The 19504-nt window shown below is 40.5% G+C and overlaps 1 long non-coding RNA gene across 2 annotated transcripts; it reads right to left on the bottom strand.

The window, feature by feature from the left end:
- Positions 1-3849: 3849 nt before the first annotated feature.
- Positions 3850-16597, bottom strand: LOC138689048 (uncharacterized). Of its 2 annotated transcripts, XR_011327851.1 has the most exons (4): positions 16356-16597; positions 14322-14435; positions 13567-13790; positions 3850-5031 (listed from the first exon to the last, which is right to left on the bottom strand). It is a non-coding gene; the product is annotated as an uncharacterized lncRNA (long non-coding RNA). The 2 variants fall into 2 exon arrangements; XR_011327852.1 differs by lacking the exon at positions 13567-13790 and having other exon boundaries at positions 16356-16596.
- Positions 16598-19504: the final 2907 nt, after the last annotated feature.

Raw genomic sequence — 19504 nt, 5'->3', positions numbered from 1 at the left:
TCGTCTGTGACCATTTTCCGAGGAGAGTTTCTCTCACCTACCGAGTGCCCCAGTCCTCCTGGTTGGCAGCAGGAATAATTGCAGCTTCTGCGAACCACTAAAGCAGCCCCTTTTTGCATTTTTTTTTTTTTGAACTGCTGTCAGGCACTGCACTCGCTCTGCTCTGCCCACATTTCTCTGCTCTGAGTAAAGAAGGAGGAGACCTTCTCCCACGGCAGGAGAGCACTAGATCCCCGTGTTTCAGTGCACGTGGGTGCCTGAGCCCCACAGAGACACCCAGGTCCCGAAGGCAGCCGGGCACCCCACAGTTAAGTCTTCATGCTTTGTCCCAAAAAGGACCGTATGTCCATCAGACTCTCACCACAAAGATATATTTGCCAACTGTGATGTGGAAGACTGACTTTCAAAAACACAGATTTTGGAAGGTTTTAGAGCTAAGTGCAAAGAACTGGCTAAGTGTTCACCTTTGACCAGGACCAGGAAAAAATAATTAGGAGCTGCCTTCCCTAGATTTCATGATGCCCCGCAAATACAGAAGCAGAAGGGTGAGAGTATATACCTGACGGCACAACTGTTTGCAGCGCTGTGGTGGGACCTGGCTCCGAAGAGACGAGCCTGGGGTCCTCCACAAAAATCCACTCCACCCAACGCACAGAGCAGCCCCAGTACCAACACAAGCGCGGAGGTGCAAACAATTAGAAGAGGGCAGAAACACCCGAGCCCAGCACTGCCGCCGGGGAAAAAGGCCGTGCAACCACAGCCGCCAGCACCTCACCTTGATTGATTTACAAGCTGAGCTGGAAAAACCAAGGGAAAAGCGAAGGAAGGTTGCGGAGGAACATCAAGCGATGAGATGTCCCACCTCAGCTCTGCTATGAGCGTTTGTTTCAAACAACAGCTGTTTTCTATAAAGCTGACTTGAAAATTGGTATCTTCCTCCTTCTGAGAGAATTTGTTCACTTCATCTTTTTACTGGCAAAAGTACTGTTATTGCTTTTCATTCCTGCCAACCCTGCAGAGCCACCTCAGCACTGGGGAGGTGAACCGGAGTCTATTTTGGCATAAAGCAGAAAGAACACAGCTTGATCTCAGATCCCTGGGTGAATTTTCAGTGCTGGCGGGCAAGGAAGTCATGGTTTTATTTGTGAATTAAAAGAGAGGTCAACAGGAAAGTCATTGGGGAAAAAAAAAAAAGAAAAAAACAAATATGGAACCCTACCATGCCATTTATAGTGTCTTTATAGATGAGAGCACAGTTTATGTAATGTAATTTCAGTTATAAATAATATTATTGTTTGTTTCAGCCAAAAAGCTGTAGCTCATTTAATTAAGAGAATGGATGTGTTTGTGTTGTGTTACTCATTACTTTATTGTAAAATATATCTGTAATGATAATCTATGGAAAAGTAATTGCAGTGGCAGGGAAAAGGATAGCAAAAGAACTTACACGAAGTATTTCCAGCAAGAAAAATATCTGAGTATTATCAGATCTCTTTGTTCCTTTAAATCAAATAGCTGAAAAAACCCCAAATTTTAAAGAAAAACAATTGACAGAATAAATGTGAATTGGCAGATTTGACTTTGGAAGGCAATGTTAAAACGGGACCATTTGTACCAATAAGTCTGGGAGAGAGGCTTCGTCATTTTTGAAATCTGTTCAGCACTCAGGGGTCCCATTCCCTTGGCTAGTGTGTGGTGCACACTCAGCAGTAAGCCATACAATATTATATCAATCTTTAATGCTCACTTATTTCAAGCACCATTGATGAGGAATTACTATGTGATGTCAAACAGAAATGTTCACTGCAAAAGAGAATGAAACATTCTTTTTCAAATATTGTAAATGAAAACACCACGCAAAAACACAGATATAGCAAAAAATATGTCACGCTGTCCAGAAATCTGAGACAGCAACAGTGGAAGATTTGTGGTACTTCTCTGAGCCACATAAATGCTGACATTTAAATTTTACAAAGCTGATGTGAACTTTTTTTTTTCCCCTAGAAAAAAAAAAAGAAATTAGGTTTTAAGAAAAAACTATAAAACAATAATTTATAACGTCAGGTTGCCATACGCGGAACAGATCAGTTCCATCAGGAATAAGGCAGGTGGAGGAAAAGTAAAGAAATACATTCTTGCGATGCAAGGTTAATGAGGCAAGGGGGTGTGATTTGATTTTTAATGAAGGGATCCACCCAGTGAATGTTTACAGCAACACGTATAGCAGGATGTCATGAGCTATTTCCATCGCTCCCTAACGAGGCTGCTGTTTTGTGCGGGGAAGACACAGGGGGTGGGAGACTGACAGGGCTGTCCCCCTCAGATCCAGGGACCAAAGTCCAAGCTCTGGTCTGTACTGGTGCCAAAGGCCATTTTCAATAAATCCAGTTATAAATAGAAACTCATCTGTTGAAGCCAGGGACTGAAAGGCAGCTGAATGTGATGCTGGCCACATCACACCCCTGGCTGTCACTAGTTACAGAAAATGGTATCTTCAGTCATGCTTGTTTGGAGAGCCACACAGGCAGACCTTTGACTCGTTTCGATACGGCTGTGGAGGGTTTAGTGACCTGGATTTGCATTATCAGGGACAAGCGATGTTACAGATACAGCCCTGTGATAGTTAATCACAAGGTTCTCAAGCTAATATAAGAAAATCACAGCCCAGGTGGCTAGGCTACTTCCATCGCTTAAACTAAAGTAAATGTATAAATCTAGGTCTTGAAAAGTAATCTAGATTGCTATTGTTTTATAATAAGTTTTGTCCATATTATTATTTCAGTCATCTGAGGACCACAACCAGCAATTCCTTGTCTTGGGAGCTGACAGACTTGTGGTGGGTGTACGTTGGATCAATCAGCCAGGCAAAACCCAAGTCTGACTGGTACCGAAACCGAAAAGAAAACAAAGGACACCCTCTCCACAAAAAAAAAAATCAGAACTACAGAGATATCTTTGCTTGGGAAGGAGGGCTAGGGATGTCAGGAAGCCATGGCACATCTCACCTACCCTACAACAAACTGTGCCGCCACAGCGTCGCATCCCTTCTGTCGCCATGCATCATCCCTTACCCCAAATATAAATAACCCTCCATGAAAGCAAGGAAATAGAAAACAAGCAGGGAAACGGTGCTGTAATAAAAATAAATTGCATCTGAGGTAGATGCGCTTCATCAGTAGATCTCTACATCAGATTTTTAAACATCTTCAGTGAAGAAACACATTAGTTTGTAAGGAAAAAACCACTTCTTTCTGATGAAATGGAGACATGCTGATTGACGATGAAGTTTTTCAGCTTATTAAAATACCTCGAGGCTTTAACTGAATCTCTGCCTCTGCTACCAAAAATACTCACAATATATTTGAGGGTTTTGCATTTCTGTACCACAGAGAGAAGACCTCCTTGAACCATCTAATTTTGGAATAGCATGAATTCTCAGGACCAATGCAGGGAGCATGCCAAGTAATAAATCTTTCACTGCTTAACGAAGAGGAAGAATTTGGGGACGCCAGCATGGCAGCAGAGACTTTATAGACTACAGCAGGAGTTTTAACCTTTTAACTTGACTGGAGTTGGCAATTTCTGAGAGCCCGTGAGAGGTACCCAAGAAAAACAAAAAGCTTTTGTCAGTAGGATCAAATTCAGTGCAGAGAATCCTTACTTATTCAAAATTCATTAGAAGTCTGTAAATATAAAATAGTTGAAAGCTGTTGGTATAATAAACCAATAATAAATGTGACTAAATCAGGTAAAGCAGAAGAAATAAAACTCATTAATGTAACCTCTAGAAGAAATAGTGCCATTTAAGACAAGTAAAATCAAAGCATAACATAAAGATTACAACAGTAGTAGGGGTGGTCAACACATATTTATTTTTATTCTAAAAGTTGCTGATTATTTCTGCTACAAAATATGCAAAACCTCACTTGTCCTGAATGATGAATGCAAAAATGGTGCACATGATATTGCTCTGGTCTGCGCTAATTGATCTTTTGTACTCAGCATCCCACTACCTTAGATTTCCACAATCATTCTAAACATAAACTTCTGTATTTTGGACAAGTCTTTAGGGTCTATATACACATTGTTAAATCGGTTCATTCAGCAAAATTGCTATGAAAACCTATAAGAACAATACGACAGACCCCCAGATTGACCAGTTTAATGCTGAAGAAGACCTGTAAGGTATATCATTAATTAGGCAAGTTTAGAGCTTTAGTGAATGAATGTGCTGAACAACACTGAATATATTCATGTGATCATATGTTTGGCGAGGTATATTGTGTTCATAGTGTAAGAAAACCCTTTGAAAGGTCTATACCCAAATCCTGTCAGTTGACTGGAGCCGCTCTAACATTTAAAGGCAGGGAAGGCAGCAGATGTGTCACCTGTGGCCTGAAACAGCGCGGCAGAATCTTTTCATGTCTTCTCTGCTTAGGAAGATCCTGATTTCTTTAAAGCACATCCATATATTTTGAAGATACTACAAAAACTAGGTTATACTGCTTACTAGGACTCGTTCTAATAATTATTATAGAAGATAGAATTTTTGCATTTTAATGACTGTATTAATTTTTCTGATGTTTCATTATTTGGGTGTATGCTGTTGGAGGTGTTTCTGAGCACTACAATAGTTGCTTGATTTCACATTCTTTCTCTGGCAAAAACACGGGCACTTTCATAATTGTCAGTTGACATTTCAGCATATTAATTTGTTTTCATATAGCTCAGGATTTTTCACTCTTCATACCTGAGAAGTATAATATTTCCAACAATAATTCAGAATACTGAATGGAAGGATATCAATCTAGAATACATCGGAACAATAACTGTTGGATCTTCTAATTTCTCCTGCTCTGCTGGACTTCAGCATTTCAGAAAAATTTCGTATATTGAAGATACCCGAATATTTTGCAGTAACATCTTCTTTTCTCTCCTTATTAGTCACAAGAACATAGATTTCATTCATTTATTGTTTTGTTCAGGTGGCTGCATTCTTCATGCGATTTATTCTGCTGAAGTTTTGAAGGCCTGAAATATGATTAAAATGCAAATCAGAGTGGTAGGTGAACTCCTACAGTTCCTCTGAGATTAAAAATAATGCTTGTCACTATTTTAGGAAAAAAAGCAATATTAAGTTATGTTATTTTAACATAGTTGTGGACATAGGACTATTGGGCTAGGCCAAGATTCAGTGTCTATTCTGTCATAGAAACAGATGGGTGGTCGAGGGTGGTAAAGTCTTCTTAAGGGAAGCACCTTTCTGTTGACCTGACACTGACGTTGCGGGAGAGGTGCAGCTGAGGTATAAAAGAACTACCGAGTGTCGCCCATCTTTTCCGCGAAGTGCAGAGCTTTCTGCTGTGAAGTGTAGAAGGTAATTGCTATTGATGATTAAACTGGGTAACACTTCAGAGGTTTAGCAGGCAGCTGATTCTGTGGTGATCACATAATGATATTAAGTTTTGTTATTTTTGTGATATTCTGTATAAGAAATCGGTAGGTGTAAAGCCCCACTGTTTCCATAGACAGTGAGCATCCAGGTGCACTACGGTTCATCTTAGTATACGAGCTGTAGGCAATCAATCACATATGTATGTATCAGTTTGCATCCAGGTGAGCCACTATTTTGAACAACAGCTGGTGTAATCTCCTCCTTTCTTCAAAAAATAGTGGAGATCTTAAAATATCCAGTCCACTGACAAATCAGGTTGTTGCTCAGTCCAAGTAGGCTAAAGTAGACTTGGGAGAAGGAGCAAGAAAAGACAACCATATTGCATATTAGTAATTCAGTAGAACCAGCAGCCTTGTCTCCATCTCTTCCTCCTCCAGGTGGTCCCAATGGAGTAGATGTGGAGAGGAGGGACGTTTGTAGCCCTGGAGCTGTGCACAGCTCCCGAGTTGCTCAGGTGATGCTCCTGTGCTCAAGCTACAGCACACAACCAACAGATTAAAGACTTTGGCATGCATATCCCAAGAAAGTTGGTCAGCAGTGATGAAAGAATCTATGGAGACAACTTTATGTGGCAAACCAGAATGCTGGTTCCCTTCTTTATCAGTCTTCTCAGGTCATGTGAGAAAAAGTGTTCCCCCTCTACAAGTGAGATGTGGGAAGAGCCAATACAGTTGCTTAATATCAAGAAAAGACCAAAGCAGATGTGATCACTTACTTCTCCTTCCAGGAGTAAATTCTGCCATGAATTGTTGGGTAAATTCTAAGAAAGATCTGGCAGCAAAAGCTTGATTGCAGGAGGTATAGCAACCCACTGGATATCATCAGGAACTTGCTTTAGGCACTGCGTAAGTGGTTAAAGTTGATGCATATGAACAGGCAACCTGCCACGGATTTTGGTCAAGTTGGAGTCAATGCTACATCAACCCAAAAGCTTTTTATTCAGATATAAGTAATACTGGATATAGTACGGATTAAGCCTCCAAAGGAAAAAATGCTAAAATTAAATTCAGCACAGAAAATGCTTACATGAATCATAGGAGAAGGACTGAAAGGATGAAAACACTTAAGTAAAAAAACAAGCAGTAACTTTGTAAATACAATGACATTTTGTTCATGCAAAAGGAGGAAAGTCAGCCTGAATAAAGATAAATTGAAGGGACAGATATTAGCTGATAAAATTCAAGATGAAAACTAAGAGCAGAGGGATAATGAAGAGGAAACAGTCATATGCCTAAAAGTGGGCTACAAGACTGTTCAGAAGAAAACCTACTTCCTACCTTAACTGTATTCACATAATTCTACTGAATATCTTATGGAAAATAGTAGTATTTTTGCAAGATGTCAGGCCATCAGCAGGAGGAGGCCCAAAAAGGACAAGTGAGTCTCCTGGATTAATAGGGAGCATAAGGATTCAGAGTGACATTTTGGAGGAGCTCAATAATGTGTTTGTCACTCTTTTTGCCATAGTGAGTTGGGGAGTTATCTGAACATACATTTTGAGCCAGTAATCATGAGACAATGAAAATAAAGTCCATTAATAAATTAATAATTTACATAGCATCAAGTTATGCTGCTTTTTGTTATACTGTATGGCAAAGTATATTTGAAACACAATTTGGAATTGATAGATGTTTACCTAATATTCATGTGTATTTCTTCAGAAACGTTTGCCGTATCTTAGAAGCAGCATATCTGCAATGTGATGCAGGGGTTGCTATGGTGAGTTCACATCTCTTATTTAATGCTGTACCTGAGTAAATACACATTGTAACAATCTCTGTTAGAGGTGCTATTAGTAAAGTTATGTCAGCATTTCTATCAAAAATACTTGTTTTCCTGTTGCAACTTGGCCAAAAGACAAAGAAAACTATTTCTAGACCAAATCCACAGAAGTCTTTGTGCTCTTCTAGTGTATTTTTTTCACAGCTTCAATCACTTTCTGAAGTCTTCTGTCATCAAAAATCAAATAAAAAATCAGTGGATTTGTTTCTGTTCTTTAGTAGATGGTGATTTTGACAACAGTTATGAGACTTTTCATCTAGAAAAATCTTTAGAAAAATTTGGGGGTTAGTTTTCATTTCACTGTTCCAGCCAGTGCCAGTGGGCATTCAGTCAGGCATTAATTGCATTACTTGTTTTACAGCCCTTCTGTACTGCCAGAGTGGCATAAAGACACTTTTGTGTACAGGAGAACCAGGTCCTTAGGTCTTGTATTTAATGACTCCATTTTACTAGATGGCATCAGAAATTTAACTTGTAGACTCCAGTGCATTCTTTTTGAGCAATTATTTGAGTCACTTTCCAGGATAACACATAAGAAAGGAGTGCATTGCTAAAAGTAATCGAATTCGTTTATCTTTTTGGCATCTATTTATTTTTCTAATCATTTACTTTGAAAAAGAGTAAGTAACTTTCTGAGACTGTTTTTCTCTATGAGCTCCCCTGTGTATGTCAGGATAACTCTTGCATTATGCATTTATTTGTTGGTTGACCTGATTAAATGTTTTCATTTCGTGAGTTTGGTTTTTTTAACTAAAATAACTTTTGTAGGAAATGTCTATATTTGGCAAAATCCCTTATACCAGCTAATAATATTTTTGAAATAAAACTGCTACAAAAGTATTTCTAAATACATATATTTTTACTCAAAATTGTGGGTTTTAAGGACCTGGGTGGAGAAGTCAAAATTTATAGTAAAAAAATAAACAACTTTTTTCAACTTGTCCATAAGGTCTGATTATTATACTGGGACTTACATATGTGCTTGCATGTTGACCTTGTGAAGACTGTACTTTTAAGTGGAACAGCTTCTTCTGTGCATCATGTCAGCCAGTAAGAGTGGATACTCATTACTGAATTGGCTGAACAGTGCGGCTGAACAAACACATCTTTCCCGTAAGTCAGGAAGAACACGGTTGGATGGAGAAACTCAAACAGATCATAAATGTACATCATTAGCTGGTAATGAGAAGGGAAGGCTATTTTTTGAGAATTTACTCCCATAGTCAGAAAAAGAGAGATGCGATGTGTTTCAGATGTTGCCCTGACATAAACTGTAGAAGCTGGGTTTTTACACATTTACACTTCATGTTAAAAGGAGTCATAGAGATCCTTGAAATAATTTTGATGGTGTTTTGGCAGGGGGTGGGGGTGTGACTCCAATTTTTAAGTGCTACAGTATTTGGATGTTACTGCCTAACTTGTTGCTCTGCAGCACCGTATGATAGAATAGGTCTCAAGCTCCACAAAATCAAGTATTCCAGCACTAGAAGATGAGAACTAGATCATGCACTTTCAACCTTCTGCTGTAAGGCCTTCCTTCCAAATGCAAGCCAGTATCTGGCATTGCAGTATTAGGGTCAAAAGCTGCAACACCAAAAATTTTAATACTGTCCAGTAATATAAACAAAGGAATAATAAAACATAATGAATTCTACATGTCTTGTGGGACGTACCTGTGAGTAGAATATGACTAAAGCACCAGCCTATCCACTTTTCAAAAGAATTATCACCATGAAGCACTAGTAGTTCATCTTTTTTTTCCCATTAAGATCCTATATTCATATATTCCATACCATCATTGTATGGTATTCATCAACGTGCAAAGAAATCCTTCTAAGACAAGGAGTCAGTGTATTCTTTCTTTCTCTTTCTATCTCTTTCCTTCACTTGTGCATAAAAAACTGGAGCAAGGAAGGAGAGGGTTAAGTTCTGCATTTAAGGGTCTTCATTGGAAAACAGTTTTCAGACCCCAAGGGTGAATACCCATGTAATATCAGCAGGGTAAAGCATGGCAGGTCTGTCAGTCTCATTCATGATAAGACACAAATGAGTTTTTCAAATAAGTGGATGCCAGAAAGTAACATCCGAGCTATCTTGAAAAGAGCAGCAGAAAATACTGTGATACACCAGGGCAATATGCTAAGATCAACCTCCCACCATCCCTTAGGGCGTCACTGTCTACATGTTGAAATATTTAACACTTCTCTGGTTTTCTTATGGACAGCACAAACCAGAATGCTTTCAAAGTATAACCTTGAGATGACAAATGTATAGATCAAAAGACCTACAAGAGATGGAAACAATCTTGGTCCATGCTTAAAATGTTGTACCAGTGTGATACCATTTAGTCTATGTACCACTTTTGTGAGGCAAAAAGTGGATTGTTTTGAAGCTATATGTTTTCATTGCTTTAGTTTTGTGATAAATCTAGCAACTCTTAGTGAAACTCACTGGTGGCTAAGACTTCTTGTCTTGTTACCTACTTTATTCTTATGATAGAAAATTTATCAGGTAAATCTGGAAATACAATCTTGTGTGTTACATCTTTACCAAAAGTCTTATGGACCACCAGTGACCCACAGATTCCAGATCTTGAAAGTTATGCAACAGACACCCTTGGTACATAATTTGACATGATTTTAGTCTGTTGCTGTAACCTATTAGCACCAGAAAGCAAAAATTCAGAACCACGGTATGATAATTTTCATCACTACAAAAACCCAATAGTATTATCCAAGTGTGTAAAGTTCAGAGAAGGGGAAGATTCATCATCTTGTCAATATTTTGAATCTCACTTTCAAATCATGGAAGGCACAGCCTTGTGTAAAATGTCAGATGCTAGATCATATCATAGCTAAAGAGTTCAGAGTATTAAGGAAGTAATAAAACATTAAAGAATTACGTTATTAAGAAGTTACATTCTCATCAACAAGGAGGGGCTGGTGGGGAATGTGAAGCTCAAGGGCAGCCTTGGCTGCAGTCACCATGAAATGCAGAGTTCAAGACCCTTAGGGCAGCTAGGAGGGCACACAGCAAGCTCGCTACCCTGGACTTCAGGAGAGCAGAATTTGGCCTCTTCAGGGATCTGCTTGGTAGAGTACCATGGGATACAGCCCTGGAGGGAAGAGGGGCCCGAGAAAGCTGGTTCATATTCAAGGGTCACCTCCTCCAAGCTCAGGAGCAATGCATGCCAACAAAGAAGTCAGGCAAAAATGCCAGGAGGCCTGGATGGATGAACAAGGAGCTCCTGGACAAACTCAAACACAAAAAAGGAAGCCTACAGAGGGTAGAAGCAAGGATGGGTAGCCTGGGAGGAATACAGAGCAGACAGAAATCAGATTAGGAAAGCCAAAGCCCTGATAGAATTAAATCTGGCCAGGGATGTCAAGGGCAACAAGAAAAGCTTCTATAGTTACATTGTGATGAAAGGAAGACCAGGGAACATGTGGGCACTCTCTGAAAGGAAATGGGAGACCTTGTTATCCAGGATATGGAGAAGGCTGAGGTACTTAACTTTTTTGCCTCAGTCTTCACTGGCAAGTGCTCCAGCCACACTGCCCAGCTTGCAGAAGGCAAAGGCAGGGACTGGGAGAATGAAGAACCACCCACTGTAGGAGAAGGTTAGATTCAAGACCATCTAAGGAACCTGAAGGTGCACAAGTCCATGGGACCTGATGAAATGCATCCACAGATCCTGAGGGAACTGGCAGATGAAGTGGCTAAGCCATTATCCATCATATTTCAGAAGCTGTGGCAGTCCGGTGAAGTTCCCACTGACTGGAAAAGGGGAAACATAACCCCCATTTCTAAAAAGGGAAAAAAGGAAGACCTGGGGAACTACAGGCCAGTCAATCTCACCTCTGTACCTGGCAAGATCATGGAGTGGTCCCTCCTGGAAACTATGCTAAGGCACTTGGAAAATAAGAAGGCGATTGGTGACAGCCAACATGTCTTCACTAAGGGCAAGTCATGCCTGACAAATTTGGTGGCTTTCCACGATGGGGTTACAGCATTGGTGGATAAGGGAAGAGCAACGGTCACCTACCTAGACTTGTGCACAGCATCCTTGTCTCTAAATTGGAGAGACATGGATTTGACAGATGGACCATTTGGTGGATAAGGAATTGGCTGGATGATCGTACTCAAAGAGTTGTGGTCAACGGCTCGATGTCCAAGTGGAGACCAAGGACAAGTGGCATTTTGCAGGGGTTGGTATTGGGACTGGTGCTGTTTAACATCTTTGTTGGCAACATGGACAGTGGGATTGAGTGCACCCTCAGCTGTGTGGTGCGGTTGACACGCTGGAGGGAAGGGATGCCATCCAGAGGGACCGTGACAGGCTTGGGAGGTGGGCCTGTGCAAACCTCAAGAAGTTAAACAAAGCCTAGTCCTGCACACAGGTTGGGGCAATCCCAAGCACAGATACAGGCTGGGTGGAGAATGGATTGAGAGCAGCCCAGAGGAGAAGGACTTGGGGCTGTTGGTTGATGAGAAGCATCAAAAGAAGCATGACCAACAGGTCAAGGGAGGTGATTCTCCCCCTCTACTCTGCTCTGGTGAGACCCCACCTGCAGTACTGCATCCACATCTGGGGCCACCAGCATAAGAAGGACATGGACCTGTTGGAGTGATTCCAGAGGAGGGCCACGAAGATGATCAGAGGGCTGGAGCACCTCTCCTATGAGGACAGGCTGAGAGAGTTGGGGTTGTTCAGCCTGGAGAAGAGAAGGCTCCGGGGAGACCTTATTGTGGCCTTCCAGTACCTAAAGGTACTACAGGAAAGCTGGAGAGGAACTTTTTACAAGGGCATGTAGTGAAAGGACAAGGGGTAACAGCTTTAAACGGAAAGAGATAGATTTAGATTAGATGTAAGGAAGAAGTTCCTCACTGTGAGGGTGGTGAGGCGCTGGAACAGGTTGCCCAGAGAGGTTGTGGCTGCCCCATCCCTGGCAGTGTTCAAGGCCAGGTTGGATGGGGCTTTGAGCAACCTGGTCTAGTGGAAGGTGTCCCTGCCCATGGCAGGGAGTTTGGAACTAGGTGATCTTTAAGGTCCCTTCCAACCCAAACCATTCCTTGATTCTGTGATTCTATGAAATACATTAAGAACATTTAAGAATACTACACTAAGGTCAAAAGTCCAATTAAAAGGTGAACACTCATGCAGCAGTTTAGCCAATCAAAACATTCTACAAGCACTGACTGATTTTCACAAAATCATTGTGAAATAGGGAGGAAATTATTATCACATTTTTCCTCTCATCAGAACTGAATATTAGGACTGGAAAAATGTCTCATATGTCACTACCACCGATGAGTTTTGCAAGTAGTAGTAGTCAAGATTACCATCTGGTCTTGATGTTTCATTTATGATTTGGATTTCATAACCACCATGGACAGTTTCTCTATACACTGTTAAAAATGGTAGAGTTAGCCCATTTTGCTTCAAGGTAAAGTTTGCTTCAAAGTCAAAAGAAAATTTCGTAACATTGCAACAAAAAGTATAACAACTTCCTGTTTTTCTAGAAATTCATTGCCTTAATTACAGAACACTTTTAATTCCTAATATTTCTCCTCTTTTCTTTAATTTATCCAGCAATTAGATCTGAAAATTTAAAAGTCATATTTCAGAAATTATTGTTAAAGACGTTGCAGAGGAGGAGAAAAGACAAGGCAAGTTAACAAGAATCAGAAAATTCCACTATGAAACCAAAGGTTGAACTTTAAGGAACAAACCTTTGCTCCCCAAGCCCACCACGAGTGTTATTAGGAAGCATGGTTTTACCCTCCTGCTTTTAAACCAGATTAGTGGGTAATATTCTGATTACTGAAACTGAGAGGAACAAAATTGCTGGATGCTGCAGGAATATGATTTTTTAGTATTTTTCCTTTTTACAGTGAAAAAATTAGGGGATGATAAGATTCCTCAGACAGATCTTCCTTTGCCAGTAATAAGAGTTTAGCTTGAATAAGTGTCTTAGGATTCAGTACATGTTTCTACTTTATGGTTTATTGCCTACAGACACCAATGCAAGTGAAGACACAAAGTGAACAAAAGAGTAAGTGGCTGGTGGACATTTTGAGTTTTGTTTGAAATAGGTGTCACAGAACTCTCACACATCTTAAAAGTGTGACTCACCTTGTACTTTTTTCTTTCTATTTTACTAAGGAAAACATCATTTCTGCTCTGAGAAAGTTTGGGTTTGTGGCACTTAGCATACTGTTAAATTAGTTCAGATCTTCCTCCATGCGAGAGTGAAGTTGGTCACATGCATAAATGCTGCTCACAGGAGTAGAAGGGACATTGGATCAAGTCCTTTCTGACCATTTACCTCGTTGGCCAACTGTGGAGGAGAAGACACGTGACACCACCTCAGCCATGCTCCATTGATGACCTGCCTTTTGTCACTCCTGATTCCATGGTTTTTTTGGAGCTAGAATGGTTGCAGAAACAGCTCCATGAGAGAAGGAGCACTTTGAGAAATTTCTTCAGCTAATTAAAGTTAGGTGTTGACAGGCTGAAGGGATTCCCATCCAGACATTGGCAGAAGAAAGGCTGAAAGAGAGCCCAGAAAGGAAGCGTAAAGTGTGACTGGCTCAGGAGACGCAAACTTTCCCCTCTAGGTCAAAGCATCGAACTTAGCCCGGAACAAGGGTGATTGAAAAATCTCTGTTATCACTGTTGCTCTTCAGGATGCTGTGTGAAATTTAGTGATAGCTAGTCCAGCTGCACACATCATAAAACTCTTGTTATTGTTCTCAGTTGTTTACTGTTTAACATAAATCAGAATCAGATCTAAAACAAGTCATATATCTTGAATTGGACTGATATTCTCTATACAGTAATTCTTGTTTCCCTCTTGCCAAAGTGGTGAAGCTAGAGTAGCCAGATCTTTAATATCAAACCAAATATGGACAAGAAGGAGCTCTATACACAAACACTTCTAGAAATAGAAGTATATTAATTTTCAAATAGAAATGTCACTATGTCAGAGCAGTACACACAGACATTGCATCTGTACAGGAATATGGAAGTTTCCTACACTCACATTTAAATAGGACTATAGAAAGTAAATTTCTCACTTACCACATAGCACTACTTGCAATAACAACACAGATTTTATCTTCTGAGTCTCCTTGTTTTGCTGGAATGGAGGTGGGGAGAAATCCAGCTCAGTTCATCAGCATGTTTAAATAGTGCCTTTGAGAAAGGATTCAGAAGCAAATATGTACTGTTGCACTGGGCAGCTGCTCTTGCGGATTTCCAGTTAAACAAACATCTATTGCAAGGTATGTCTCGTAATGAGGTTGTTTTCTCTAGACTTTTTCTAGGGTCATGGTCATCACCTGGGAATTGTGGTTTTCAGATTTACAAAATTACTAATCGATATTTGTGCAAAATTACACAATAGTATAATAAACAATAGTGGTGTATGAATGTGCAGCACATAAAAGTAAAACATTAATTTCCTGTGAGAATTGTTGATTTCCAGATTTTACTTCAAACTGTACTTAGCAGAGTCAAGTAGAGTAAGTATGTGACAAAACTGGTAACAAGTTAAATAATTTTTAACATTTGAGAAGAGAAAAAAAAAAGACATGGAAACTAATGGTGACAAAATATAAATACAAATACACTTCTGTTTTAGCAATGCTTGTATATGTGATTCCTGATGACTTTCAACAGGCAAGAGCAAAGTAAAGAAGCATAAGCCTTTGCAGGAACGGTGACTGCTCATTGCAGTGTACTCACAGTGTTCTCTGGCATGTTCTTTCAGTCTGCTGAGCCAGGAAAAAGCTTTTACTAATAGGATTTAATTAAAAGAAATACTAATTGCCTATTGGAAGTCAAGAACCACTTTTTCTTTAATACTTAAAAAGTCTAACAGATTTTTTGCATTAAGCACCATTTTAACCAGCATGGTAAATACATTTGTTTTCAGCTTCAGAAAGACAAAACTCTCCAATTTGGACTTCTTTTCTAAGTGCTTTCACAACTGTATGGAGTTACAACAGGGTCTCAGCTACTGCCAAGACAGTACTCGCTTCTGAGTTAGGTGCTCAAACTGCAGTGAAGTGTCTGGCTTCATTTGTCTCTGATTTTTAGCAGCTGTGTTTGAATTGAGAGCTTGATTGACAATTATCTCACCTTGACAGAAGCTTGATTACTTGGGCTATGAAAAGATTCTTTATGCTATTTTGTGATAAACAGTTACTTTTTTATCCTAGTTTTTGACATTAACTCGTACTTGTTCCTGAACAGCCACAGCTACAATTTTTAAAATTAAGCCAAAAACATTAGGCGGTTGTGGCTGGCATGACGCTTCAGTGTCTAGTAATGTTACTTCTTCGATTTGCTTATGTCGATGAAGTTTTTGCATGGATAAAATTCAAAATCAATTTTTCTCCAAGAGTTCTACTGAGCAAGGATTGTGATAAACTCTGTTAATTTAGGATTAAAGAGAGAATGAAAAGGCAGCAATAAAGGCCTTTTGATAGCAGTGGGGGATGAGTAATGGAAAATGTTCTTGCTGCGGACTAATCAGAGTGTAATTGCTAAAGGAACCAATCTTTCATTAATTGGAAAGGCAGTAAACTCAATCAGTCACAGTGCCAAAATATTGCAGTTCAGTTGAAGAATTTTATTGAACTAATTGATTTAATTGTTTTACGTAATGCTGTTTTAAGAGTCTATTAAGAAACATTATTCTCAATATAATTTTCTGAAACATAAAAACTTTTTATGAGGCAAGTGATTTTCATCTCAAAAAAAGATGAGACAACAGTTTTGATTTAAAAGAGCAACTTGACTAGGTTATGTTTCGTTAGAAATTATCAGTACTTGATTTTGGAAGTCATCACGGATAATGTGAAGCACTTTGTAAGTGAAGGGTACTTTAGCTATGCTTAGACTAGCTTAAACATTTCTGATGGTATTTTCTCAGAGTCAGAAAATTGGTTTCATCTTATCTGCCTAATCTGGATATAATGGGAAGTCTGCCTCCGCTTTTGCACACCCACCCTCCCTCCTCTTTAGCCCTGAGGGAAAGCTGCACAAGTGCCGCAGGTTACTCACTAGCTCCACAATCAGTTTAAACTGGAATAAGCAGTCCTGGCTTACCTTCCAGTCCTCTGCCTGATTATTGCCATTTGCATCTCTCTCCCTTCTACCAGATGTTCATGCAGCCACATGGTGAGTGGGAACAGGGCAACGCTCTGGGTTAAAACTAGCCTCTTTTTTTTTTTTTCCTCCCATATGTATTTATGGCTATTTGCAGTCACTGGGGAAGCAAGGAGAGTGAAAACAGTGATTGGGTCAGTGGGAAGTTGGCACTGCCTCTTTCAGCATCAGCATTTGCTTATGTTGACTTAAGGGAGTTGTGGGACTATAGTGTTAGCATCACTCCTCTGGGGTTCAAACTCAGCCAGGGTCTGTGGAGCAAGAAGCAGGAGCCCAGATACGTCGGTCACTGGTTCCCTTCCTTTCCCAACAGTGTTTGGGCTGATTGAAAGACCTGTCTCATTGGCACCAGTACTAATGCAATATCTCTGACATTCAAAAGCGGAGGGGGAGCGCTGTATGTAACCCTATATGAACCGCAAACGCAGCGTCCTGGCCACGTCCGTGTAACCTTTCTGGGTCTGTGACAGTGACAATAAATATTGACATCGCTGCAAAGCCAAGCAAACTGTTTGGGAGGCTTTCATGCCACAATGAACCTTTAGTATGTTTCTAGCGACATGGCATTGGTTATCGAATCACAGACAAACCTGATGGTGCAAGATTTGTAGGGGAAGGTAATGTAATTCATTAGATCGAAAGGTAGAATTCAGGAGGGAACATTCACCAGGTCCAAAAGGTAGAGCTCGTTAGTCTTTCAGATACGGTCCACAATCAAGGAGACATCAACGGTGACTGGGTTCCCATAAGGTGACTTTCTTTGATCGCTATTTGTGTTCAGAAAGTTGCTTGGCAGGCTTCTTGCCATCAAGCTGTGGAGTCAGTGTGGCTCAGGGGTCCAAAAGGCTCGGTGAAGTGCCTGGAAAGCCTTTTGGCCAAGGTTCTGCACTAATTCATTGCAGCTGCAACATGAAAATAGGGTTGTCGTTACCATTGCTTTATCACTGTTATTTTTAACTATTACATATGTCTCCTGTGGCTTCTCTTGATCAAATGCCGTTATACTAACAACCATACAGGCAGGCAGTACATGACCATTCCTAACTAACATTTTTCAGGAAAGAATAGAGCTTAAAACTCAGGAAATCTCACGAATTAGGACTGGAATTCATGAAGGCATCTTCCCCACGGAGTGCCTCTCAGGATTAGCTGTGGTGCTGAGACGTGGAGGACAATCTGCTGGGTCAGATACTGGCTACCATCACGTGAGGCTGTTAAACTCAGTGGATCAATGGCTTGATCAGAGAGGGCAAAACCTTGCAGAATTTTCACAGTTTGTTCAGAGCAAAAGTATGTTTTGCACAAGGTAGCAGGAGGGATATAAAAACATGACAGTGTAATAAACATGTTTCAGCTAGTATAATAAACAGAATTTGGAACCTTCAGAGCTGAGCCAGATTTCTCTTTTAAAAGAGGAAAAATGAACAACCAGGCATTGTCTCATATGACAAATGATAATAATGAGCAACAAAAATAACATGAATCATTGTTATAAGTCATCTGGTGATTTTTAAATTTTTTTTAGAAACTAACTAAGCATTACAAAAAGTCACTACCATGGGGTAAAGAACACTATCAAGAGAAGTATATGGAAGTGACAGAGACTAAGCTTTTCTAGATTTGAAGATTCAACAAAAAAGAAGTAAGAACATTTCACGTAGAGTATCTTTTTGATCTTTTTAACCCTTTTTGCATCTTGTCTTTTTTTGTGTGGCTTTTCTATATCATTCACTCATTAAATAGCTGACAAATGGCAGCCAGTTTTCCTTGAGGACCTGCATGCTCCTTTGCTGCTTCGCCTTGAATGTACTTATCCCTGTGATGTCCAAGTGAAATAGGGAGGTACTACATTCCCAGTTTTGCAGATGGAGGACCGGGAAGAAGAGAGTGGTTTAGATCCATTAAGGACATTGAGACATCTTCTTCTGAGCTGCTGTGAATTTGTCTACAAGGTGTGTTTTGGGCAGACATGCACTGACACTGCCCATGCTCAAAGTCGGTCCAACCCATGCAACCCTTAGGAGCGCAGCAGAGGAGAACCGAAGCTTGAGTGGTGCCTCATCCTGATTCCTTCTAAAGAGCTGACTCTGCTCTCGGGGTCTAAGTAATGTTGCTAAGTGCTGCAAAGTATTATACACTGCTCAGACAGCACAAATAACAATATTGCTCTCCCACAGAGTCTGCTAATGAAAGGGGAATCTGATTGTTTTCACAGGCTGATTTTAATCGCATCTAGTTTATATGAACACGTTATTATTTTTATAAACAGAAACGTAGTCACGGAACGCTGAAGATTACTGGTGGAACTAAGTTATCAGTGGCTTTTTTCACATGTTTTATAAAAACTTATTGACTCCCAATGTAACAATGACTGAAATTCAAATGGCCAAATCATGGTTAACATAAACACGGCCAAGGACAGACTAGACAAATGCCTGTTAGGAAGAGATTGCCCACTTTTCCCAGCTAGGTCAGCGGTCCGATAAAAGTGGTGCCCTATCCCCTTGCCTGCCTCTTCTCCTTAGCTCACCATGGGAGCTACAGCTACGTTTGTGGTCTCAGTCAGGAAGGATCCAGGTGTTGCTAACCCTACTGTGGGTCAACTGTGTTCAGTGCCTCTCTGCCTCCGAGGAGAGCCTGGCTCTCTCTTCTCCATACCCCATTAGGTGGTTGTAGACGGCAATAATATCTCTCCTTAGCCTTCTTTTCTGCAGGCTGGCCAAGCCCAGCTCCCTCAATGTCTCTTTGTATGCCTTGCACCCCACCACCATCTTGCTGTACTCCTTCTTGGGGTGGGGGGAGCAAAACTCAAAAGTGCCTGATGGGGGGAATAATGTCTTCCCTGCCTTTGACCTGCTGGCTGTACTCTAACTAATGCAATCCAGATAGTTTCATGACAGCTCTTCCAGGCCTTCACTCTGTGACCCTGAGGTGAGGAGTAGTCATGGCCAGCTCGTCCGTCCCAGCACATCATGCCGGCACATCTGGAGGCATTTGAGAGCTGTACACTACTAAACAAACATAGGCTTCTCTGACATGAACAAATATGTATGGATGTGTTCCCTATTAAATGATGAATGGTGAGCTCT

The sequence above is a fragment of the Haliaeetus albicilla genome, chromosome 14 (genome assembly GCF_947461875.1).
Source record: "Haliaeetus albicilla chromosome 14, bHalAlb1.1, whole genome shotgun sequence".
Taxonomy (NCBI): Eukaryota; Metazoa; Chordata; class Aves; order Accipitriformes; family Accipitridae; genus Haliaeetus; species Haliaeetus albicilla.
Note: the sequence above shows the minus strand (reverse complement) of the source record. Positions and strands in the feature narration are given on the sequence as shown.